The sequence below is a fragment of the Lissotriton vulgaris genome, chromosome 4_1, assembly GCF_964263255.1.
Source record: "Lissotriton vulgaris chromosome 4_1, aLisVul1.2, whole genome shotgun sequence".
Lineage (NCBI taxonomy): Eukaryota > Metazoa > Chordata > Amphibia > Caudata > Salamandridae > Lissotriton > Lissotriton vulgaris.
The window spans coordinates 537,955,899-537,981,889 of NC_141691.1; the positions used below are offsets into that span (position 1 = coordinate 537,955,899).

A 25,991-nucleotide genomic window follows, 5' to 3' on the forward strand; every position below is an offset into this window, starting at 1 on the left:
AGTGCGACATTACAAAATCCTATCCTGTTTTTCTCAAATGCATTTCAGAGGGCTGATTCCCAGCATTCCTTTTTGAAGATTTCCACACTATTGATAAGGCGAATATAGCACATTTTGAAAGAGATGTGTTCTTAAATCAAACCTAGAGAACCACAATGACGGTATCATTCAGATAGTACAAATGTTTTTTGTATATTAGTATGGAAATTGTGAAATAAAACATTTCTCATGCTGATTTTCAACAGTCGATCTGCAATCATGAAATATAAGCTTTTGCTTGGAGGCCTCAAAGGTACTGATCTAATTTTCTTTTTTAGAATTATTCACAGATCGTATGATATGCTTTGTACAAATCAACTATGTTGTTAGATCAAAATTGATTAAAAAGTGACTATCTCAATTTCAGGACATATAGAAGAGGAAGGAGAAGAAGCTCATGTTTCAAATGCGGAGAGGCAACAACTGTTCATTATTTTCACCTCTATTGATTATATGTATTTTTATAATGTATATATTTATATTTTCCGATAAATATACATAGACATATAGCGATATATAGGGAGATACATACATATAAGTTGATACGTACAAGTTTATAAGTAAATGAGATGTTTTTCCAATTAATACTTCTAAGAACTGAATGGAAAAAAAATCGTAAAGCTTAGATAAGTCCCACTGAGCTTTGTACTTAGATCCCTGTTTTCAGAGTCCAGATTGACAAGCATAACACCATCAACCCACCTGTACCAGGTTGAGCTTTCCATTTTGGCAGAAGAGATTGCATTCACGGGGGAATCTTATCTTTTATTGCAAAATCTTATCTCACATAAAAAGTACTGTTCAACAGAGTCATAGCGTTACTTGAGTCCTTTGTGCAACATCCTTCCCTAACATAGTTCAATAGGCAAAAGTTGAACAGAATAGAAAAGTTATATAATTCTGTTTGTCTTTGACTGTAGAAAATAAAAAATGTGAAATGTCCACATTGCTGCAGCAATTTGCTCCCCTGTCACATGGGAGGTTCCATGGTGTAATGGTTAGCACTTTGGACTTTGAATCCAAGGATCCGAGTTCAAATCTCGGTGGGACCACTTTCATGACTTATGACCAAATCTTTTTCTGTCAAGTGTATTCATAAATATCATAAATCTAACACGGGTAGAGTGAAACATTGATTTATTGATTGTATTTTTAAAGTCTATTTGATGTGAGCAAATGATAGAACTTTTAGAAAACATGGAAATAAAATGGCTCAAAATAATGAGATATTTTGTGAGCTGACTCTGTTTTCTCAACTCATCACAAGAGGCTGATCCAAGATATTACTTGTTTAAATCTTACTGTTATTGATAAGGGGAACACAGAACTTTTTTAATTGGAAAGCCTTCATTAAAAGAAAACTTGAGGAATCAAATTGTGTATTTTGGGGACAGAAGAGCTGAACTTTTAAATAACAATCTTGAAATTAAGACACACAGATATTTACACTCTGTTTTTCTAAAGTAGATCCATAACCACAAAGTAGAATCTTTCGAAAGACATGTCAAATGTATTAATCTGAATTCCTCTTTCAAAGAAATTCACAATTAAATGCACTGTGTAAGTCAAGAATGTTGTCAGATAAGAAATCAGCAAAATGAACTATCTTATTACTGATCATAAAGATGAGAAAGGAAAAGAACCTCTTGCTTAAATTGTGGATGGGAAAGAACAGTTTTTAGTTTTCAGCTTCAGTACTTATGTTTATGAATAATTCATTTCTTTATATTGTATTATCACTATCTAGATGGATATAGCCATGTGTACATAGATACATACTTATACGTTGATAAGTTTCAGTATAAAACTTTGACGTTATGTTTTTCCAAGTCCAAATTCTAAGAAATTAGTGAAATATTAAATCTCATAATTCAAGCAGGTCCCACCGAGATTTGAACTCGGAGCGCTGGATTCAGAGTCCAGAGTGCTATCCATTACACCATGGAACCCTGCCATACATGAGGGATTTTTCCATTGAGACAAAAGAGAGCGCATCAGTGCGGGGGCTTTTCTTACATTGATGAAAAGATATCTCAGTTGAATGCTCATAGTGTAAAGAGCTATAATGTGATTTGATTCTTTTCAGCTGCATTCTCCATAACAGTGTTAAATGTGCAAACGTTTATCAGGAAATGCAATTTACAAAATAATGATCATATTTGACTGAAGAATATTAAAACATTCTACATTTCCAAACTACTACATCCATTTCTCTGTCTCTCACATGGGTGGCTCCAAAGAGCAACGCTTGGCACTTTGGACTTTGCATGCAAAGGTACCAGTCCAATTCTTTGAGGTACTATTTTACTAATCTCGACCTTTTACATTTCTGTCATTTTTGTTATTGATAGCTCCAATCCACCACCAGTAGGTTGAAAGAGACAAATGTTGACTCCTTTCAAAATGTCCAACAGCTTGAACAAGTTACAGAAATACAAACTTTATAATACACATAACATCACATTCCTACATAAAATAGTGCGACATTACAAAATCCTATCCTGTTTTTCTCAAATGCATTTCAGAGGGCTGATTCCCAGCATTCCTTTTTGAAGATTTCCACACTATTGATAAGGCGAACATAGCACATTTTGAAAGAGATGTGTTCTTAAATCAAACCTAGAGAACCACAATGACGGTATCATTCAGATAGTACAAATTTTTTTTGTATATTAGTATGGAAATTGTGAAATAAAACATTTCTCATGCTGATTTTCAACAGTCGATCTGCAATCATGAAATATAAGCTTTTGCTTGGAGGCCTCAAAGGTACTGATCTAATTTTCTTTTTTAGAATTATTCACAGATCGTATGATATGCTTTGTACAAATCAACTATGTTGTTAGATCAAAATTGATTAAAAAGTGACTATCTCAATTTCAGGACATATAGAAGAGGAAGGAGAAGAAGCTCATGTTTCAAATGCGGAGAGGCAACAACTGTTCATTATTTTCACCTCTATTAATTATATGTATTTTTATAATGTATATATTTATATTTTCCGATAAATATACATAGACATATAGCGATATATAGGGAGATACATACATATAAGTTGATACGTACAAGTTTATAAGTAAATGAGATGTTTTTCCAATTAATACTTCTAAGAACTGAATGGAAAAAAAATCGTAAAGCTTAGATAAGTCCCACTGAGCTTTGTACTTAGATCCCTGTTTTCAGAGTCCAGATTGACAAGCATAACACCATCAACCCACCTGTACCAGGTTGAGCTTTCCATTTTGGCAGAAGAGATTGCATTCACGGGGGAATCTTATCTTTTATTGCAAAATCTTATCTCACATAAAAAGTACTGTTCAACAGAGTCATAGCGTTACTTGAGTCCTTTGTGCAACATCCTTCCCTAACATAGTTCAATAGGCAAAAGTTGAACAGAATAGAAAAGTTATATAATTCTGTTTGTCTTTGACTGTAGAAAATAAAAAATGTGAAATGTCCACATTGCTGCAGCAATTTGCTCCCCTGTCACATGGGAGGTTCCATGGTGTAATGGTTAGCACTTTGGACTTTGAATCCAAGGATCCGAGTTCAAATCTCGGTGGGACCACTTTCATGACTTATGACCAAATCTTTTTCTGTCAAGTGTATTCATAAATATCATAAATCTAACACGGGTAGAGTGAAACATTGATTTATTGATTGTATTTTTAAAGTCTATTTGATGTGAGCAAATGATAGAACTTTTAGAAAACATGGAAATAAAATGGCTCAAAATAATGAGATATTTTGTGAGCTGACTCTGTTTTCTCAACTCATCACAAGAGGCTGATCCAAGATATTATTTGTTTAAATCTTACTGTTATTGATAAGGGGAACACGGAACTTTTTTAATTGGAAAGCCTTCATTAAAAGAAAACTTGAGGAATCAAATTGTGTATTTTGGGGACAGAAGAGATGAACTTTTAAATAACAATCTTGAAATTAAGACACACAGATATTTACACTCTGTTTTTCTAAAGTAGATCCATAACCACAAAGTAGAATCTTTCGAAAGACATGTCAAATGTATTAATCTGAATTCCTCTTTCAAAGAAATTCACAATTAAATGCACTGTGTAAGTCAAGAATGTTGTCAGATAAGAAATCAGCAAAATTAACTATCTTATTACTGATCATAAAGATGAGAAAGGAAAAGAACCTCTTGCTTAAATTGTGGATGGGAAAGAACAGTTTTTAGTTTTCAGCTTCAGTACTTATGTTTATGAATAATTCTTTTCTTTATATTGTATTATCACTATCTAGATGGATATAGCCATGTGTACATAGATACATACTTATACGTTGATAAGTTTCAGTATAAAACTTTGACGTTATGTTTTTCCAAGTCCAAATTCTAAGAAATTAGTGAAATATTAAATCTCATAATTCAAGCAGGTCCCACCGAGATTTGAACTCGGATCGCTGGATTCAGAGTCCAGAGTGCTAACCATTACACCATGGAACCCTGCCATACATGAGGGATTTTTCCATTGAGACAAAAGAGAGCGCATCAGTGCGGGGGCTTTTCTTACATTGATGAAAAGATATCTCAGTTGAATGCTCATAGTGTAAAGAGCTATAATGTGATTTGATTCTTTTCAGCTGCATTCTCCATAACAGTGTTAAATGTGCAAACGTTTATCAGGAAATGCAATTTACAAAATAATGATCATATTTGACTGAAGAATATTAAAACATTCTACATTTCCAAACTACTACATCCATTTCTCTGTCTCTCACATGGGTGGCTCCAAAGAGCAACGCTTGGCACTTTGGACTTTGCATGCAAAGGTACCAGTCCAATTCTTTGAGGTACTATTTTACTAATCTCGACCTTTTACATTTCTGTCATCTTTTGTTATTGATAGCTCCAATCCAACACCAGTAGGTTGAAAGAGACAAATGTTGACTCCTTTCAAAATGTCCAACAGCTTGAACAAGTTACAGAAATACGAACTTTATAATACACATAACATCACATTCCTACACAAAATAGTGCGACATTACAAAATCCTATCCTGTTTTTCTCAAATGCATATCAGAGGGCTGATTCCCAGCATTCCTTTTTGAAGATTTCCACACTATTGATAAGGCGAACATAGCACATTTTGAAAGAGATGTGTTCTTAAATCAAACCTAGAGAACCACAATGACGGTATCATTCAGATAGTACAAATGTTTTTTGTAAATTAGTATGGAAATTGTGAAATAAAACATTTCTCATGCTGATTTTCAACAGTCGATCTGCAATCATGAAATATAAGCTTTTGCTTGGAGGCCTCAAAGGTACTGATCTAATTTTCTTTTTTAGAATTATTCACAGATCATATGATATGCTTTGTACAAATCAACTATGTTGTTAGATCAAAATTGATTAAAAAGTGACTATCTCAATTTCAGGACATATAGAAGAGGAAGGAGAAGAAGCTCATGTTTCAAATGCGGAGAGGCAACAACTGTTCATTATTTTCACCTCTATTAATTATATGTATTTTTATAATGTATATATTTATATTTTCCGATAAATATACATAGACATATAGCGATATATAGGGAGATACATACATATAAGTTGATACGTACAAGTTTATAAGTAAATGAGATGTTTTTCCAATTAATACTTCTAAGAACTGAATGGAAAAAAAATCGTAAAGTTTAGATAAGTCCCACTGAGCTTTGTACTTAGATCCCTGTTTTCAGAGTCCAGATTGACAAGCATAACAGCATCAACCCACCTGTACCAGGTTGAGCTTTCCATTTTGGCAGAAGAGATTGCATTCACGGGGGAATCTTATCTTTTATTGCAAAATCTTATCTCACATAAAAAGTACTGTTCAACAGAGTCATAGCGTTACTTGAGTCCTTTGTGCAACATCCTTCCCTAACATAGTTCAATAGGCAAAAGTTGAACAGAATAGAAAAGTTATATAATTCTGTTTGTCTTTGACTGTAGAAAATAAAAAATGTGAAATGTCCACATTGCTGCAGCAATTTGCTCCCCTGTCACATGGGAGGTTCCATGGTGTAATGGTTAGCACTTTGGACTTTGAATCCAAGGATCCGAGTTCAAATCTCGGTGGGACCATTTTCATGACTTATGACCAAATCTTTTTCTGTCAAGTGTATTCATAAATATCATAAATCTAACAAGGGTAGAGTGAAACATTGATTTATTGATTGTATTTTTAAAGTCTATTTGATGTGAGCAAATGATAGAACTTTTAGAAAACATGGAAATAAAATGGCTCAAAATAATGAGATATTTTGTGAGTTGACTCTGTTTTCTCAACTCATCACAAGAGGCTGATCCAAGATATTACTTGTTTAAATCTTACTGTTATTGATAAGGGGAACACGGAACTTTTTTAATTGGAAAGCCTTCATTAAAAGAAAACTTGAGGAATCAAATTGTGTATTTTGGGGACAGAAGAGATGAACTTTTAAATAACAATCTTGAAATTAAGACACACAGATATTTACACTCTGTTTTTCTAAAGTAGATCCATAACCACAAAGTAGAATCTTTCGAAAGACATGTCAAATGTATTAATCTGAATTCCTCTTTCAAAGAAATTCACAATTAAATGCACTGTGTAAGTCAAGAATGTTGTCAGATAAGAAATCAGCAAAATTAACTATCTTATTACTGATCATAAAGATGAGAAAGGAAAAGAACCTCTTGCTTAAATTGTGGATGGGAAAGAACAGTTTTTAGTTTTCAGCTTCAGTACTTATGTTTATGAATAATTCTTTTCTTTATATTGTATTATCACTATCTAGATGGATATAGCCATGTGTACATAGATACATACTTATACGTTGATAAGTTTCAGTATAAAACTTTGACGTTATGTTTTTCCAAGTCCAAATTCTAAGAAATTAGTGAAATATTAAATCTCATAATTCAAGCAGGTCCCACCGAGATTTGAACTCGGATCGCTGGATTCAGAGTCCAGAGTGCTAACCATTACACCATGGAACCCTGCCATACATGAGGGATTTTTCCATTGAGACAAAAGAGAGCGCATCAGTGCGGGGGCTTTTCTTACATTGATGAAAAGATATCTCAGTTGAATGCTCATAGTGTAAAGAGCTATAATGTGATTTGATTCTTTTCAGCTGCATTCTCCATAACAGTGTTAAATGTGCAAACGTTTATCAGGAAATGCAATTTACAAAATAATGATCATATTTGACTGAAGAATATTAAAACATTCTACATTTCCAAACTACTACATCCATTTCTCTGTCTCTCACATGGGTGGCTCCAAAGAGCAACGCTTGGCACTTTGGACTTTGCATGCAAAGGTACCAGTCCAATTCTTTGAGGTACTATTTTACTAATCTCGACCTTTTACATTTCTGTCATCTTTTGTTATTGATAGCTCCAATCCAACACCAGTAGGTTGAAAGAGACAAATGTTGACTCCTTTCAAAATGTCCAACAGCTTGAACAAGTTACAGAAATACGAACTTTATAATACACATAACATCACATTCCTACACAAAATAGTGCGACATTACAAAATCCTATCCTGTTTTTCTCAAATGCATATCAGAGGGCTGATTCCCAGCATTCCTTTTTGAAGATTTCCACACTATTGATAAGGCGAACATAGCACATTTTGAAAGAGATGTGTTCTTAAATCAAACCTAGAGAACCACAATGACGGTATCATTCAGATAGTACAAATGTTTTTTGTAAATTAGTATGGAAATTGTGAAATAAAACATTTCTCATGCTGATTTTCAACAGTCGATCTGCAATCATGAAATATAAGCTTTTGCTTGGAGGCCTCAAAGGTACTGATCTAATTTTCTTTTTTAGAATTATTCACAGATCGTATGATATGCTTTGTACAAATCAACTATGTTGTTAGATCAAAATTGATTAAAAAGTGACTATCTCAATTTCAGGACATATAGAAGAGGAAGGAGAAGAAGCTCATGTTTCAAATGCGGAGAGGCAACAACTGTTCATTATTTTCACCTCTATTAATTATATGTATTTTTATAATGTATATATTTATATTTTCCGATAAATATACATAGACATATAGCGATATATAGGGAGATACATACATATAAGTTGATACGTACAAGTTTATAAGTAAATGAGATGTTTTTCCAATTAATACTTCTAAGAACTGAATGGAAAAAAAATCGTAAAGCTTAGATAAGTCCCACTGAGCTTTGTACTTAGATCCCTGTTTTCAGAGTCCAGATTGACAAGCATAACAGCATCAACCCACCTGTACCAGGTTGAGCTTTCCATTTTGGCAGAAGAGATTGCATTCACGGGGGAATCTTATCTTTTATTGCAAAATCTTATCTCACATAAAAAGTACTGTTCAACAGAGTCATAGCGTTACTTGAGTCCTTTGTGCAACATCCTTCCCTAACATAGTTCAATAGGCAAAAGTTGAACAGAATAGAAAAGTTATATAATTCTGTTTGTCTTTGACTGTAGAAAATAAAAAATGTGAAATGTCCACATTGCTGCAGCAATTTGCTCCCCTGTCACATGGGAGGTTCCATGGTGTAATGGTTAGCACTTTGGACTTTGAATCCAAGGATCCGAGTTCAAATCTCGGTGGGACCACTTTCATGACTTATGACCAAATCTTTTTCTGTCAAGTGTATTCATAAATATCATAAATCTAACACGGGTAGAGTGAAACATTGATTTATTGATTGTATTTTTAAAGTCTATTTGATGTGAGCAAATGATAGAACTTTTAGAAAACATGGAAATAAAATGGCTCAAAATAATGAGATATTTTGTGAGCTGACTCTGTTTTCTCAACTCATCACAAGAGGCTGATCCAAGATATTACTTGTTTAAATCTTACTGTTATTGATAAGGGGAACACGGAACTTTTTTAATTGGAAAGCCTTCATTAAAAGAAAACTTGAGGAATCAAATTGTGTATTTTGGGGACAGAAGAGATGAACTTTTAAATAACAATCTTGAAATTAAGACACACAGATATTTACACTCTGTTTTTCTAAAGTAGATCCATAACCACAAAGTAGAATCTTTCGAAAGACATGTCAAATGTATTAATCTGAATTCCTCTTTCAAAGAAATTCACAATTAAATGCACTGTGTAAGTCAAGAATGTTGTCAGAGAAGAAATCAGCAAAATTAACTATCTTATTACTGATCATAAAGATGAGAAAGGAAAAGAACCTCTTGCTTAAATTGTGGATGGGAAAGAACAGTTTTTAGTTTTCAGCTTCAGTACTTATGTTTATGAATAATTCTTTTCTTTATATTGTATTATCACTATCTAGATGGATATAGCCATGTGTACATAGATACATACTTATACGTTGATAAGTTTCAGTATAAAACTTTGACGTTATGTTTTTCCAAGTCCAAATTCTAAGAAATTAGTGAAATATTAAATCTCATAATTCAAGCAGGTCCCACCGAGATTTGATCTCGGATCGCTGGATTCAGAGTCCAGAGTGCTAACCATTACACCATGGAACCCTGCCATACATGAGGGATTTTTCCATTGAGACAAAAGAGAGCGCATCAGTGCGGGGGCTTTTCTTACATTGATGAAAAGATATCTCAGTTGAATGCTCATAGTGTAAAGAGCTATAATGTGATTTGATTCTTTTCAGCTGCATTCTCCATAACAGTGTTAAATGTGCAAACGTTTATCAGGAAATGCAATTTACAAAATAATGATCATATTTGACTGAAGAATATTAAAACATTCTACATTTCCAAACTACTACATCCATTTCTCTGTCTCTCACATGGGTGGCTCCAAAGAGCAACGCTTGGCACTTTGGACTTTGCATGCAAAGGTACCAGTCCAATTCTTTGAGGTACTATTTTACTAATCTCGACCTTTTACATTTCTGTCATTTTTGTTATTGATAGCTCCAATCCACCACCAGTAGGTTGAAAGAGACAAATGTTGACTCCTTTCAAAATGTCCAACAGCTTGAACAAGTTACAGAAATACAAACTTTATAATACACATAACATCACATTCCTACATAAAATAGTGCGACATTACAAAATCCTATCCTGTTTTTCTCAAATGCATTTCAGAGGGCTGATTCCCAGCATTCCTTTTTGAAGATTTCCACACTATTGATAAGGCGAACATAGCACATTTTGAAAGAGATGTGTTCTTAAATCAAACCTAGAGAACCACAATGACGGTATCATTCAGATAGTACAAATGTTTTTTGTATATTAGTATGGAAATTGTGAAATAAAACATTTCTCATGCTGATTTTCAACAGTCGATCTGCAATCATGAAATATAAGCTTTTGCTTGGAGGCCTCAAAGGTACTGATCTAATTTTCTTTTTTAGAATTATTCACAGATCGTATGATATGCTTTGTACAAATCAACTATGTTGTTAGATCAAAATTGATTAAAAAGTGACTATCTCAATTTCAGGACATATAGAAGAGGAAGGAGAAGAAGCTCATGTTTCAAATGCGGAGAGGCAACAACTGTTCATTATTTTCACCTCTATTAATTATATGTATTTTTATAATGTATATATTTATATTTTCCGATAAATATACATAGACATATAGCGATATATAGGGAGATACATACATATAAGTTGATACGTACAAGTTTATAAGTAAATGAGATGTTTTTCCAATTAATACTTCTAAGAACTGAATGGAAAAAAAATCGTAAAGCTTAGATAAGTCCCACTGAGCTTTGTACTTAGATCCCTGTTTTCAGAGTCCAGATTGACAAGCATAACACCATCAACCCACCTGTACCAGGTTGAGCTTTCCATTTTGGCAGAAGAGATTGCATTCACGGGGGAATCTTATCTTTTATTGCAAAATCTTATCTCACATAAAAAGTACTGTTCAACAGAGTCATAGCGTTACTTGAGTCCTTTGTGCAACATCCTTCCCTAACATAGTTCAATAGGCAAAAGTTGAACAGAATAGAAAAGTTATATAATTCTGTTTGTCTTTGACTGTAGAAAATAAAAAATGTGAAATGTCCACATTGCTGCAGCAATTTGCTCCCCTGTCACATGGGAGGTTCCATGGTGTAATGGTTAGCACTTTGGACTTTGAATCCAAGGATCCGAGTTCAAATCTCGGTGGGACCACTTTCATGACTTATGACCAAATCTTTTTCTGTCAAGTGTATTCATAAATATCATAAATCTAACACGGGTAGAGTGAAACATTGATTTATTGATTGTATTTTTAAAGTCTATTTGATGTGAGCAAATGATAGAACTTTTAGAAAACATGGAAATAAAATGGCTCAAAATAATGAGATATTTTGTGAGCTGACTCTGTTTTCTCAACTCATCACAAGAGGCTGATCCAAGATATTATTTGTTTAAATCTTACTGTTATTGATAAGGGGAACACGGAACTTTTTTAATTGGAAAGCCTTCATTAAAAGAAAACTTGAGGAATCAAATTGTGTATTTTGGGGACAGAAGAGATGAACTTTTAAATAACAATCTTGAAATTAAGACACACAGATATTTACACTCTGTTTTTCTAAAGTAGATCCATAACCACAAAGTAGAATCTTTCGAAAGACATGTCAAATGTATTAATCTGAATTCCTCTTTCAAAGAAATTCACAATTAAATGCACTGTGTAAGTCAAGAATGTTGTCAGATAAGAAATCAGCAAAATTAACTATCTTATTACTGATCATAAAGATGAGAAAGGAAAAGAACCTCTTGCTTAAATTGTGGATGGGAAAGAACAGTTTTTAGTTTTCAGCTTCAGTACTTATGTTTATGAATAATTCTTTTCTTTATATTGTATTATCACTATCTAGATGGATATAGCCATGTGTACATAGATACATACTTATACGTTGATAAGTTTCAGTATAAAACTTTGACGTTATGTTTTTCCAAGTCCAAATTCTAAGAAATTAGTGAAATATTAAATCTCATAATTCAAGCAGGTCCCACCGAGATTTGAACTCGGATCGCTGGATTCAGAGTCCAGAGTGCTAACCATTACACCATGGAACCCTGCCATACATGAGGGATTTTTCCATTGAGACAAAAGAGAGCGCATCAGTGCGGGGGCTTTTCTTACATTGATGAAAAGATATCTCAGTTGAATGCTCATAGTGTAAAGAGCTATAATGTGATTTGATTCTTTTCAGCTGCATTCTCCATAACAGTGTTAAATGTGCAAACGTTTATCAGGAAATGCAATTTACAAAATAATGATCATATTTGACTGAAGAATATTAAAACATTCTACATTTCCAAACTACTACATCCATTTCTCTGTCTCTCACATGGGTGGCTCCAAAGAGCAACGCTTGGCACTTTGGACTTTGCATGCAAAGGTACCAGTCCAATTCTTTGAGGTACTATTTTACTAATCTCGACCTTTTACATTTCTGTCATCTTTTGTTATTGATAGCTCCAATCCAACACCAGTAGGTTGAAAGAGACAAATGTTGACTCCTTTCAAAATGTCCAACAGCTTGAACAAGTTACAGAAATACGAACTTTATAATACACATAACATCACATTCCTACACAAAATAGTGCGACATTACAAAATCCTATCCTGTTTTTCTCAAATGCATATCAGAGGGCTGATTCCCAGCATTCCTTTTTGAAGATTTCCACACTATTGATAAGGCGAACATAGCACATTTTGAAAGAGATGTGTTCTTAAATCAAACCTAGAGAACCACAATGACGGTATCATTCAGATAGTACAAATGTTTTTTGTAAATTAGTATGGAAATTGTGAAATAAAACATTTCTCATGCTGATTTTCAACAGTCGATCTGCAATCATGAAATATAAGCTTTTGCTTGGAGGCCTCAAAGGTACTGATCTAATTTTCTTTTTTAGAATTATTCACAGATCATATGATATGCTTTGTACAAATCAACTATGTTGTTAGATCAAAATTGATTAAAAAGTGACTATCTCAATTTCAGGACATATAGAAGAGGAAGGAGAAGAAGCTCATGTTTCAAATGCGGAGAGGCAACAACTGTTCATTATTTTCACCTCTATTAATTATATGTATTTTTATAATGTATATATTTATATTTTCCGATAAATATACATAGACATATAGCGATATATAGGGAGATACATACATATAAGTTGATACGTACAAGTTTATAAGTAAATGAGATGTTTTTCCAATTAATACTTCTAAGAACTGAATGGAAAAAAAATCGTAAAGTTTAGATAAGTCCCACTGAGCTTTGTACTTAGATCCCTGTTTTCAGAGTCCAGATTGACAAGCATAACAGCATCAACCCACCTGTACCAGGTTGAGCTTTCCATTTTGGCAGAAGAGATTGCATTCACGGGGGAATCTTATCTTTTATTGCAAAATCTTATCTCACATAAAAAGTACTGTTCAACAGAGTCATAGCGTTACTTGAGTCCTTTGTGCAACATCCTTCCCTAACATAGTTCAATAGGCAAAAGTTGAACAGAATAGAAAAGTTATATAATTCTGTTTGTCTTTGACTGTAGAAAATAAAAAATGTGAAATGTCCACATTGCTGCAGCAATTTGCTCCCCTGTCACATGGGAGGTTCCATGGTGTAATGGTTAGCACTTTGGACTTTGAATCCAAGGATCCGAGTTCAAATCTCGGTGGGACCATTTTCATGACTTATGACCAAATCTTTTTCTGTCAAGTGTATTCATAAATATCATAAATCTAACAAGGGTAGAGTGAAACATTGATTTATTGATTGTATTTTTAAAGTCTATTTGATGTGAGCAAATGATAGAACTTTTAGAAAACATGGAAATAAAATGGCTCAAAATAATGAGATATTTTGTGAGTTGACTCTGTTTTCTCAACTCATCACAAGAGGCTGATCCAAGATATTACTTGTTTAAATCTTACTGTTATTGATAAGGGGAACACGGAACTTTTTTAATTGGAAAGCCTTCATTAAAAGAAAACTTGAGGAATCAAATTGTGTATTTTGGGGACAGAAGAGATGAACTTTTAAATAACAATCTTGAAATTAAGACACACAGATATTTACACTCTGTTTTTCTAAAGTAGATCCATAACCACAAAGTAGAATCTTTCGAAAGACATGTCAAATGTATTAATCTGAATTCCTCTTTCAAAGAAATTCACAATTAAATGCACTGTGTAAGTCAAGAATGTTGTCAGATAAGAAATCAGCAAAATTAACTATCTTATTACTGATCATAAAGATGAGAAAGGAAAAGAACCTCTTGCTTAAATTGTGGATGGGAAAGAACAGTTTTTAGTTTTCAGCTTCAGTACTTATGTTTATGAATAATTCTTTTCTTTATATTGTATTATCACTATCTAGATGGATATAGCCATGTGTACATAGATACATACTTATACGTTGATAAGTTTCAGTATAAAACTTTGACGTTATGTTTTTCCAAGTCCAAATTCTAAGAAATTAGTGAAATATTAAATCTCATAATTCAAGCAGGTCCCACCGAGATTTGAACTCGGATCGCTGGATTCAGAGTCCAGAGTGCTAACCATTACACCATGGAACCCTGCCATACATGAGGGATTTTTCCATTGAGACAAAAGAGAGCGCATCAGTGCGGGGGCTTTTCTTACATTGATGAAAAGATATCTCAGTTGAATGCTCATAGTGTAAAGAGCTATAATGTGATTTGATTCTTTTCAGCTGCATTCTCCATAACAGTGTTAAATGTGCAAACGTTTATCAGGAAATGCAATTTACAAAATAATGATCATATTTGACTGAAGAATATTAAAACATTCTACATTTCCAAACTACTACATCCATTTCTCTGTCTCTCACATGGGTGGCTCCAAAGAGCAACGCTTGGCACTTTGGACTTTGCATGCAAAGGTACCAGTCCAATTCTTTGAGGTACTATTTTACTAATCTCGACCTTTTACATTTCTGTCATCTTTTGTTATTGATAGCTCCAATCCAACACCAGTAGGTTGAAAGAGACAAATGTTGACTCCTTTCAAAATGTCCAACAGCTTGAACAAGTTACAGAAATACGAACTTTATAATACACATAACATCACATTCCTACACAAAATAGTGCGACATTACAAAATCCTATCCTGTTTTTCTCAAATGCATATCAGAGGGCTGATTCCCAGCATTCCTTTTTGAAGATTTCCACACTATTGATAAGGCGAACATAGCACATTTTGAAAGAGATGTGTTCTTAAATCAAACCTAGAGAACCACAATGACGGTATCATTCAGATAGTACAAATGTTTTTTGTAAATTAGTATGGAAATTGTGAAATAAAACATTTCTCATGCTGATTTTCAACAGTCGATCTGCAATCATGAAATATAAGCTTTTGCTTGGAGGCCTCAAAGGTACTGATCTAATTTTCTTTTTTAGAATTATTCACAGATCGTATGATATGCTTTGTACAAATCAACTATGTTGTTAGATCAAAATTGATTAAAAAGTGACTATCTCAATTTCAGGACATATAGAAGAGGAAGGAGAAGAAGCTCATGTTTCAAATGCGGAGAGGCAACAACTGTTCATTATTTTCACCTCTATTAATTATATGTATTTTTATAATGTATATATTTATATTTTCCGATAAATATACATAGACATATAGCGATATATAGGGAGATACATACATATAAGTTGATACGTACAAGTTTATAAGTAAATGAGATGTTTTTCCAATTAATACTTCTAAGAACTGAATGGAAAAAAAATCGTAAAGCTTAGATAAGTCCCACTGAGCTTTGTACTTAGATCCCTGTTTTCAGAGTCCAGATTGACAAGCATAACAGCATCAACCCACCTGTACCAGGTTGAGCTTTCCATTTTGGCAGAAGAGATTGCATTCACGGGGGAATCTTATCTTTTATTGCAAAATCTTATCTCACATAAAAAGTACTGTTCAACAGAGTCATAGCGTTACTTGAGTCCTTTGTGCAACATCCTTCCCTAACATAGTTCAATAGGCAAAAGTTGAACAGAATAGAAAAGTTATATAATTCTGTTTGTCTTTGACTGTAGAAAATAAAAAATGTGAAATGTCCACATTGCTGCAGCAATTTGCTCCCCTGTCACATGGGAGGTTCCATGGTGTAATGGTTAGCACTTTGGACTTTGAATCCAAGGATCCGAGTTCAAATCTCGGTGGGACCACTTTCATGACTTATGACCAAATCTTTTTCTGTCAAGTGTATTCATAAATATCATAAATCTAACACGGGTAGAGTGAAACATTGATTTATTGATTGTATTTTTAAAGTCTATTTGATGTGAGCAAATGATAGAACTTTTAGAAAACATGGAAATAAAATGGCTCAAAATAATGAGATATTTTGTGAGCTGACTCTGTTTTCTCAACTCATCACAAGAGGCTGATCCAAGATATTACTTGTTTAAATCTTACTGTTATTGATAAGGGGAACACGGAACTTTTTTAATTGGAAAGCCTTCATTAAAAGAAAACTTGAGGAATCAAATTGTGTATTTTGGGGACAGAAGAGATGAACTTTTAAATAACAATCTTGAAATTAAGACACACAGATATTTACACTCTGTTTTTCTAAAGTAGATCCATAACCACAAAGTAGAATCTTTCGAAAGACATGTCAAATGTATTAATCTGAATTCCTCTTTCAAAGAAATTCACAATTAAATGCACTGTGTAAGTCAAGAATGTTGTCAGAGAAGAAATCAGCAAAATTAACTATCTTATTACTGATCATAAAGATGAGAAAGGAAAAGAACCTCTTGCTTAAATTGTGGATGGGAAAGAACAGTTTTTAGTTTTCAGCTTCAGTACTTATGTTTATGAATAATTCTTTTCTTTATATTGTATTATCACTATCTAGATGGATATAGCCATGTGTACATAGATACATACTTATACGTTGATAAGTTTCAGTATAAAACTTTGACGTTATGTTTTTCCAAGTCCAAATTCTAAGAAATTAGTGAAATATTAAATCTCATAATTCAAGCAGGTCCCACCGAGATTTGATCTCGGATCGCTGGATTCAGAGTCCAGAGTGCTAACCATTACACCATGGAACCCTGCCATACATGAGGGATTTTTCCATTGAGACAAAAGAGAGCGCATCAGTGCGGGGGCTTTTCTTACATTGATGAAAAGATATCTCAGTTGAATGCTCATAGTGTAAAGAGCTATAATGTGATTTGATTCTTTTCAGCTGCATTCTCCATAACAGTGTTAAATGTGCAAACGTTTATCAGGAAATGCAATTTACAAAATAATGATCATATTTGACTGAAGAATATTAAAACATTCTACATTTCCAAACTACTACATCCATTTCTCTGTCTCTCACATGGGTGGCTCCAAAGAGCAACGCTTGGCACTTTGGACTTTGCATGCAAAGGTACCAGTCCAATTCTTTGAGGTACTATTTTACTAATCTCGACCTTTTACATTTCTGTCATTTTTGTTATTGATAGCTCCAATCCACCACCAGTAGGTTGAAAGAGACAAATGTTGACTCCTTTCAAAATGTCCAACAGCTTGAACAAGTTACAGAAATACAAACTTTATAATACACATAACATCACATTCCTACATAAAATAGTGCGACATTACAAAATCCTATCCTGTTTTTCTCAAATGCATTTCAGAGGGCTGATTCCCAGCATTCCTTTTTGAAGATTTCCACACTATTGATAAGGCGAACATAGCACATTTTGAAAGAGATGTGTTCTTAAATCAAACCTAGAGAACCACAATGACGGTATCATTCAGATAGTACAAATGTTTTTTGTATATTAGTATGGAAATTGTGAAATAAAACATTTCTCATGCTGATTTTCAACAGTCGATCTGCAATCATGAAATATAAGCTTTTGCTTGGAGGCCTCAAAGGTACTGATCTAATTTTCTTTTTTAGAATTATTCACAGATCGTATGATATGCTTTGTACAAATCAACTATGTTGTTAGATCAAAATTGATTAAAAAGTGACTATCTCAATTTCAGGACATATAGAAGAGGAAGGAGAAGAAGCTCATGTTTCAAATGCGGAGAGGCAACAACTGTTCATTATTTTCACCTCTATTAATTATATGTATTTTTATAATGTATATATTTATATTTTCCGATAAATATACATAGACATATAGCGATATATAGGGAGATACATACATATAAGTTGATACGTACAAGTTTATAAGTAAATGAGATGTTTTTCCAATTAATACTTCTAAGAACTGAATGGAAAAAAAATCGTAAAGCTTAGATAAGTCCCACTGAGCTTTGTACTTAGATCCCTGTTTTCAGAGTCCAGATTGACAAGCATAACACCATCAACCCACCTGTACCAGGTTGAGCTTTCCATTTTGGCAGAAGAGATTGCATTCACGGGGGAATCTTATCTTTTATTGCAAAATCTTATCTCACATAAAAAGTACTGTTCAACAGAGTCATAGCGTTACTTGAGTCCTTTGTGCAACATCCTTCCCTAACATAGTTCAATAGGCAAAAGTTGAACAGAATAGAAAAGTTATATAATTCTGTTTGTCTTTGACTGTAGAAAATAAAAAATGTGAAATGTCCACATTGCTGCAGCAATTTGCTCCCCTGTCACATGGGAGGTTCCATGGTGTAATGGTTAGCACTTTGGACTTTGAATCCAAGGATCCGAGTTCAAATCTCGGTGGGACCACTTTCATGACTTATGACCAAATCTTTTTCTGTCAAGTGTATTCATAAATATCATAAATCTAACACGGGTAGAGTGAAACATTGATTTATTGATTGTATTTTTAAAGTCTATTTGATGTGAGCAAATGATAGAACTTTTAGAAAACATGGAAATAAAATGGCTCAAAATAATGAGATATTTTGTGAGCTGACTCTGTTTTCTCAACTCATCACAAGAGGCTGATCCAAGATATTATTTGTTTAAATCTTACTGTTATTGATAAGGGGAACACGGAACTTTTTTAATTGGAAAGCCTTCATTAAAAGAAAACTTGAGGAATCAAATTGTGTATTTTGGGGACAGAAGAGATGAACTTTTAAATAACAATCTTGAAATTAAGACACACAGATATTTACACTCTGTTTTTCTAAAGTAGATCCATAACCACAAAGTAGAATCTTTCGAAAGACATGTCAAATGTATTAATCTGAATTCCTCTTTCAAAGAAATTCACAATTAAATGCACTGTGTAAGTCAAGAATGTTGTCAGATAAGAAATCAGCAAAATTAACTATCTTATTACTGATCATAAAGATGAGAAAGGAAAAGAACCTCTTGCTTAAATTGTGGATGGGAAAGAACAGTTTTTAGTTTTCAGCTTCAGTACTTATGTTTATGAATAATTCTTTTCTTTATATTGTATTATCACTATCTAGATGGATATAGCCATGTGTACATAGATACATACTTATACGTTGATAAGTTTCAGTATAAAACTTTGACGTTATGTTTTTCCAAGTCCAAATTCTAAGAAATTAGTGAAATATTAAATCTCATAATTCAAGCAGGTCCCACCGAGATTTGAACTCGGATCGCTGGATTCAGAGTCCAGAGTGCTAACCATTACACCATGGAACCCTGCCATACATGAGGGATTTTTCCATTGAGACAAAAGAGAGCGCATCAGTGCGGGGGCTTTTCTTACATTGATGAAAAGATATCTCAGTTGAATGCTCATAGTGTAAAGAGCTATAATGTGATTTGATTCTTTTCAGCTGCATTCTCCATAACAGTGTTAAATGTGCAAACGTTTATCAGGAAATGCAATTTACAAAATAATGATCATATTTGACTGAAGAATATTAAAACATTCTACATTTCCAAACTACTACATCCATTTCTGTCTCTCACATGGGTGGCTCCAAAGAGCAACAGTTGGCACTTTGGACTTTGCATGCAAAGGTACCAGTCCAATTCTTTGAGGTACGATTTTACTAATCTCGACCTTTTACATTTCTGTCATCTTTTGTTATTGATAGTTCCAATCCAACACCAGTAGGTTGAAAGAGAAAAATGTTGAATCCTTTCAAAATGTCCAACAGCTTGAACAAGTTACAGAAATACGAACTTTATAATACACATAACATCACATTCCTACACAAAATAGTGCGACATTACAAAATCCTATCCTGTTTTTCTCAAATGCATTTCAGAGGGCTGATTCCCAGCATTCCTTTTTGAAGATTTCCACACTATTGATAAGGCGAATATAGCACATTTTGAAAGAGATGTGTTCTTAAATCAAACCTAGAGAACCACAATGACGGTATCATTCAGATAGTACAAATGTTTTTTGTATATTAGTATGGAAATTGTGAAATAAAACATTTCTCATGCTGATTTTCAACAGTCGATCTGCAATCATGAAATATAAGCTTTTGCTTGGAGGCCTCAAAGGTACTGATCTAATTTTCTTTTTTAGAATTATTCACAGATCGTATGATATGCTTTGTACAAATCAACTATGTTGTTAGATCAAAATTGATTAAAAAGTGACTATCTCAATTTCAGGACATATAGAAGAGGAAGGAGAAGAAGCTCATGTTTCAAATGCGGAGAGGCAACAACTGTTCATTATTTTCACCTCTATTGATTATATGTATTTTTATAATGTATATATTTATATTTTCCGATAAATATACATAGACATATAGCGATATATAGGGAGATACATACATATAAGTTGATACGTACAAGTTTATAAGTAAATGAGATGTTTTTCCAATTAATACTTCTAAGAACTGAATGGAAAAAAAATCGTAAAGCTTAGATAAGTCCCACTGAGCTTTGTACTTAGATCCCTGTTTTCAGAGTCCAGATTGACAAGCATAACACCATCAACCCACCTGTACCAGGTTGAGCTTTCCATTTTGGCAGAAGAGATTGCATTCACGGGGGAATCTTATCTTTTATTGCAAAATCTTATCTCACATAAAAAGTACTGTTCAACAGAGTCATAGCGTTACTTGAGTCCTTTGTGCAACATCCTTCCCTAACATAGTTCAATAGGCAAAAGTTGAACAGAATAGAAAAGTTATATAATTCTGTTTGTCTTTGACTGTAGAAAATAAAAAATGTGAAATGTCCACATTGCTGCAGCAATTTGCTCCCCTGTCACATGGGAGGTTCCATGGTGTAATGGTTAGCACTTTGGACTTTGAATCCAAGGATCCGAGTTCAAATCTCGGTGGGACCACTTTCATGACTTATGACCAAATCTTTTTCTGTCAAGTGTATTCATAAATATCATAAATCTAACACGGGTAGAGTGAAACATTGATTTATTGATTGTATTTTTAAAGTCTATTTGATGTGAGCAAATGATAGAACTTTTAGAAAACATGGAAATAAAATGGCTCAAAATAATGAGATATTTTGTGAGCTGACTCTGTTTTCTCAACTCATCACAAGAGGCTGATCCAAGATATTACTTGTTTAAATCTTACTGTTATTGATAAGGGGAACACAGAACTTTTTTAATTGGAAAGCCTTCATTAAAAGAAAACTTGAGGAATCAAATTGTGTATTTTGGGGACAGAAGAGCTGAACTTTTAAATAACAATCTTGAAATTAAGACACACAGATATTTACACTCTGTTTTTCTAAAGTAGATCCATAACCACAAAGTAGAATCTTTCGAAAGACATGTCAAATGTATTAATCTGAATTCCTCTTTCAAAGAAATTCACAATTAAATGCACTGTGTAAGTCAAGAATGTTGTCAGATAAGAAATCAGCAAAATGAACTATCTTATTACTGATCATAAAGATGAGAAAGGAAAAGAACCTCTTGCTTAAATTGTGGATGGGAAAGAACAGTTTTTAGTTTTCAGCTTCAGTACTTATGTTTATGAATAATTCATTTCTTTATATTGTATTATCACTATCTAGATGGATATAGCCATGTGTACATAGATACATACTTATACGTTGATAAGTTTCAGTATAAAACTTTGACGTTATGTTTTTCCAAGTCCAAATTCTAAGAAATTAGTGAAATATTAAATCTCATAATTCAAGCAGGTCCCACCGAGATTTGAACTCGGAGCGCTGGATTCAGAGTCCAGAGTGCTATCCATTACACCATGGAACCCTGCCATACATGAGGGATTTTTCCATTGAGACAAAAGAGAGCGCATCAGTGCGGGGGCTTTTCTTACATTGATGAAAAGATATCTCAGTTGAATGCTCATAGTGTAAAGAGCTATAATGTGATTTGATTCTTTTCAGCTGCATTCTCCATAACAGTGTTAAATGTGCAAACGTTTATCAGGAAATGCAATTTACAAAATAATGATCATATTTGACTGAAGAATATTAAAACATTCTACATTTCCAAACTACTACATCCATTTCTCTGTCTCTCACATGGGTGGCTCCAAAGAGCAACGCTTGGCACTTTGGACTTTGCATGCAAAGGTACCAGTCCAATTCTTTGAGGTACTATTTTACTAATCTCGACCTTTTACATTTCTGTCATTTTTGTTATTGATAGCTCCAATCCACCACCAGTAGGTTGAAAGAGACAAATGTTGACTCCTTTCAAAATGTCCAACAGCTTGAACAAGTTACAGAAATACAAACTTTATAATACACATAACATCACATTCCTACATAAAATAGTGCGACATTACAAAATCCTATCCTGTTTTTCTCAAATGCATTTCAGAGGGCTGATTCCCAGCATTCCTTTTTGAAGATTTCCACACTATTGATAAGGCGAACATAGCACATTTTGAAAGAGATGTGTTCTTAAATCAAACCTAGAGAACCACAATGACGGTATCATTCAGATAGTACAAATTTTTTTTGTATATTAGTATGGAAATTGTGAAATAAAACATTTCTCATGCTGATTTTCAACAGTCGATCTGCAATCATGAAATATAAGCTTTTGCTTGGAGGCCTCAAAGGTACTGATCTAATTTTCTTTTTTAGAATTATTCACAGATCGTATGATATGCTTTGTACAAATCAACTATGTTGTTAGATCAAAATTGATTAAAAAGTGACTATCTCAATTTCAGGACATATAGAAGAGGAAGGAGAAGAAGCTCATGTTTCAAATGCGGAGAGGCAACAACTGTTCATTATTTTCACCTCTATTAATTATATGTATTTTTATAATGTATATATTTATATTTTCCGATAAATATACATAGACATATAGCGATATATAGGGAGATACATACATATAAGTTGATACGTACAAGTTTATAAGTAAATGAGATGTTTTTCCAATTAATACTTCTAAGAACTGAATGGAAAAAAAATCGTAAAGTTTAGATAAGTCCCACTGAGCTTTGTACTTAGATCCCTGTTTTCAGAGTCCAGATTGACAAGCATAACACCATCAACCCACCTGTACCAGGTTGAGCTTTCCATTTTGGCAGAAGAGATTGCATTCACGGGGGAATCTTATCTTTTATTGCAAAATCTTATCTCACATAAAAAGTACTGTTCAACAGAGTCATAGCGTTACTTGAGTCCTTTGTGCAACATCCTTCCCTAACATAGTTCAATAGGCAAAAGTTGAACAGAATAGAAAAGTTATATAATTCTGTTTGTCTTTGACTGTAGAAAATAAAAAATGTGAAATGTCCACATTGCTGCAGCAATTTGCTCCCCTGTCACATGGGAGGTTCCATGGTGTAATGGTTAGCACTTTGGACTTTGAATCCAAGGATCCGAGTTCAAATCTCGGTGGGACCACTTTCATGACTTATGACCAAATCTTTTTCTGTCAAGTGTATTCATAAATATCATAAATCTAACACGGGTAGAGTGAAACATTGATTTATTGATTGTATTTTTAAAGTCTATTTGATGTGAGCAAATGATAGAACTTTTAGAAAACATGGAAATAAAATGGCTCAAAATAATGAGATATTTTGTGAGCTGACTCTGTTTTCTCAACTCATCACAAGAGGCTGATCCAAGATATTACTTGTTTAAATCTTACTGTTATTGATAAGGGGAACACGGAACTTTTTTAATTGGAAAGCCTTCATTAAAAGAAAACTTGAGGAATCAAATTGTGTATTTTGGGGACAGAAGAGATGAACTTTTAAATAACAATCTTGAAATTAAGACACACAGATATTTACACTCTGTTTTTCTAAAGTAGATCCATAACCACAAAGTAGAATCTTTCGAAAGACATGTCAAATGTATTAATCTGAATTCCTCTTTCAAAGAAATTCACAATTAAATGCACTGTGTAAGTCAAGAATGTTGTCAGAGAAGAAATCAGCAAAATTAACTATCTTATTACTGATCATAAAGATGAGAAAGGAAAAGAACCTCTTGCTTAAATTGTGGATGGGAAAGAACAGTTTTTAGTTTTCAGCTTCAGTACTTATGTTTATGAATAATTCTTTTCTTTATATTGTATTATCACTATCTAGATGGATATAGCCATGTGTACATAGATACATACTTATACGTTGATAAGTTTCAGTATAAAACTTTGACGTTATGTTTTTCCAAGTCCAAATTCTAAGAAATTAGTGAAATATTAAATCTCATAATTCAAGCAGGTCCCACTGAGATTTGATCTCGGATCGCTGGATTCAGAGTCCAGAGTGCTAACCATTACACCATGGAACCCTGCCATACATGAGGGATTTTTCCATTGAGACAAAAGAGAGCGCATCAGTGCGGGGGCTTTTCTTACATTGATGAAAAGATATCTCAGTTGAATGCTCATAGTGTAAAGAGCTATAATGTGATTTGATTCTTTTCAGCTGCATTCTCCATAACAGTGTTAAATGTGCAAACGTTTATCAGGAAATGCAATTTACAAAATAATGATCATATTTGACTGAAGAATATTAAAACATTCTACATTTCCAAACTACTACATCCATTTCTCTGTCTCTCACATGGGTGGCTCCAAAGAGCAACGCTTGGCACTTTGGACTTTGCATGCAAAGGTACCAGTCCAATTCTTTGAGGTACTATTTTACTAATCTCGACCTTTTACATTTCTGTCATCTTTTGTTATTGATAGCTCCAATCCAACACCAGTAGGTTGAAAGAGACAAATGTTGACTCCTTTCAAAATGTCCAACAGCTTGAACAAGTTACAGAAATACGAACTTTATAATACACATAACATCACATTCCTACACAAAATAGTGCGACATTACAAAATCCTATCCTGTTTTTCTCAAATGCATATCAGAGGGCTGATTCCCAGCATTCCTTTTTGAAGATTTCCACACTATTGATAAGGCGAACATAGCACATTTTGAAAGAGATGTGTTCTTAAATCAAACCTAGAGAACCACAATGACGGTATCATTCAGATAGAACAAATGTTTTTTGTATATTAGTATGGAAATTGTGAAATAAAACATTTCTCATGCTGATTTTCAACAGTCGATCTGCAATCATGAAATATAAGCTTTTGCTTGGAGGCCTCAAAGGTACTGATCTAATTTTCTTTTTTAGAATTATTCACAGATCGTATGATATGCTTTGTACAAATCAACTATGTTGTTAGATCAAAATTGATTAAAAAGTGACTATCTCAATTTCAGGACATATAGAAGAGGAAGGAGAAGAAGCTCATGTTTCAAATGCGGAGAGGCAACAACTGTTCATTATTTTCACCTCTATTAATTATATGTATTTTTATAATGTATATATTTATATTTTCCGATAAATATACATAGACATATAGCGATATATAGGGAGATACATACATATAAGTTGATACGTACAAGTTTATAAGTAAATGAGATGTTTTTCCAATTAATACTTCTAAGAACTGAATGGAAAAAAAATCGTAAAGCTTAGATAAGTCCCACTGAGCTTTGTACTTAGATCCCTGTTTTCAGAGTCCAGATTGACAAGCATAACACCATCAACCCACCTGTACCAGGTTGAGCTTTCCATTTTGGCAGAAGAGATTGCATTCACGGGGGAATCTTATCTTTTATTGCAAAATCTTATCTCACA

The 25,991-nt window shown here is 33.4% G+C and overlaps 19 non-coding genes across 19 annotated transcripts; 10 read left to right on the forward strand and 9 right to left on the reverse strand.

The window, feature by feature from the left end:
- The first annotated feature begins 1,019 nt into the window (after positions 1 to 1,019).
- Positions 1,020 to 1,091, forward strand: TRNAQ-UUG (transfer RNA glutamine (anticodon UUG)). Its single transcript has one exon. It is a non-coding gene; the product is annotated as a tRNA-Gln (tRNA).
- An 825-nt stretch (positions 1,092 to 1,916) lies between these two features.
- Positions 1,917 to 1,988, reverse strand: TRNAQ-CUG (transfer RNA glutamine (anticodon CUG)). The gene has a single exon. It is a non-coding gene; the product is annotated as a tRNA-Gln (tRNA).
- Positions 1,989 to 3,535: 1,547 nt separating this feature from the next.
- TRNAQ-UUG (transfer RNA glutamine (anticodon UUG)) lies at positions 3,536 to 3,607 on the forward strand. The gene has a single exon. It is a non-coding gene; the product is annotated as a tRNA-Gln (tRNA).
- An 825-nt stretch (positions 3,608 to 4,432) lies between these two features.
- On the reverse strand, positions 4,433 to 4,504 carry TRNAQ-CUG (transfer RNA glutamine (anticodon CUG)). Its single transcript has one exon. It is a non-coding gene; the product is annotated as a tRNA-Gln (tRNA).
- Positions 4,505 to 6,052: 1,548 nt separating this feature from the next.
- On the forward strand, positions 6,053 to 6,124 carry TRNAQ-UUG (transfer RNA glutamine (anticodon UUG)). Its single transcript has one exon. It is a non-coding gene; the product is annotated as a tRNA-Gln (tRNA).
- Positions 6,125 to 6,949: 825 nt separating this feature from the next.
- TRNAQ-CUG (transfer RNA glutamine (anticodon CUG)) lies at positions 6,950 to 7,021 on the reverse strand. Its single transcript has one exon. It is a non-coding gene; the product is annotated as a tRNA-Gln (tRNA).
- Positions 7,022 to 8,569: 1,548 nt separating this feature from the next.
- TRNAQ-UUG (transfer RNA glutamine (anticodon UUG)) lies at positions 8,570 to 8,641 on the forward strand. Its single transcript has one exon. It is a non-coding gene; the product is annotated as a tRNA-Gln (tRNA).
- Positions 8,642 to 9,466: 825 nt separating this feature from the next.
- On the reverse strand, positions 9,467 to 9,538 carry TRNAQ-CUG (transfer RNA glutamine (anticodon CUG)). The gene has a single exon. It is a non-coding gene; the product is annotated as a tRNA-Gln (tRNA).
- A 1,547-nt stretch (positions 9,539 to 11,085) lies between these two features.
- On the forward strand, positions 11,086 to 11,157 carry TRNAQ-UUG (transfer RNA glutamine (anticodon UUG)). The gene has a single exon. It is a non-coding gene; the product is annotated as a tRNA-Gln (tRNA).
- An 825-nt stretch (positions 11,158 to 11,982) lies between these two features.
- Positions 11,983 to 12,054, reverse strand: TRNAQ-CUG (transfer RNA glutamine (anticodon CUG)). Its single transcript has one exon. It is a non-coding gene; the product is annotated as a tRNA-Gln (tRNA).
- A 1,548-nt stretch (positions 12,055 to 13,602) lies between these two features.
- TRNAQ-UUG (transfer RNA glutamine (anticodon UUG)) lies at positions 13,603 to 13,674 on the forward strand. The gene has a single exon. It is a non-coding gene; the product is annotated as a tRNA-Gln (tRNA).
- Positions 13,675 to 14,499: 825 nt separating this feature from the next.
- TRNAQ-CUG (transfer RNA glutamine (anticodon CUG)) lies at positions 14,500 to 14,571 on the reverse strand. Its single transcript has one exon. It is a non-coding gene; the product is annotated as a tRNA-Gln (tRNA).
- Positions 14,572 to 16,119: 1,548 nt separating this feature from the next.
- TRNAQ-UUG (transfer RNA glutamine (anticodon UUG)) lies at positions 16,120 to 16,191 on the forward strand. Its single transcript has one exon. It is a non-coding gene; the product is annotated as a tRNA-Gln (tRNA).
- Positions 16,192 to 17,016: 825 nt separating this feature from the next.
- Positions 17,017 to 17,088, reverse strand: TRNAQ-CUG (transfer RNA glutamine (anticodon CUG)). Its single transcript has one exon. It is a non-coding gene; the product is annotated as a tRNA-Gln (tRNA).
- A 1,547-nt stretch (positions 17,089 to 18,635) lies between these two features.
- TRNAQ-UUG (transfer RNA glutamine (anticodon UUG)) lies at positions 18,636 to 18,707 on the forward strand. Its single transcript has one exon. It is a non-coding gene; the product is annotated as a tRNA-Gln (tRNA).
- An 825-nt stretch (positions 18,708 to 19,532) lies between these two features.
- On the reverse strand, positions 19,533 to 19,604 carry TRNAQ-CUG (transfer RNA glutamine (anticodon CUG)). The gene has a single exon. It is a non-coding gene; the product is annotated as a tRNA-Gln (tRNA).
- A 1,546-nt stretch (positions 19,605 to 21,150) lies between these two features.
- Positions 21,151 to 21,222, forward strand: TRNAQ-UUG (transfer RNA glutamine (anticodon UUG)). Its single transcript has one exon. It is a non-coding gene; the product is annotated as a tRNA-Gln (tRNA).
- Positions 21,223 to 22,047: 825 nt separating this feature from the next.
- On the reverse strand, positions 22,048 to 22,119 carry TRNAQ-CUG (transfer RNA glutamine (anticodon CUG)). The gene has a single exon. It is a non-coding gene; the product is annotated as a tRNA-Gln (tRNA).
- A 1,547-nt stretch (positions 22,120 to 23,666) lies between these two features.
- Positions 23,667 to 23,738, forward strand: TRNAQ-UUG (transfer RNA glutamine (anticodon UUG)). The gene has a single exon. It is a non-coding gene; the product is annotated as a tRNA-Gln (tRNA).
- The last annotated feature ends 2,253 nt before the right edge of the window (positions 23,739 to 25,991 follow it).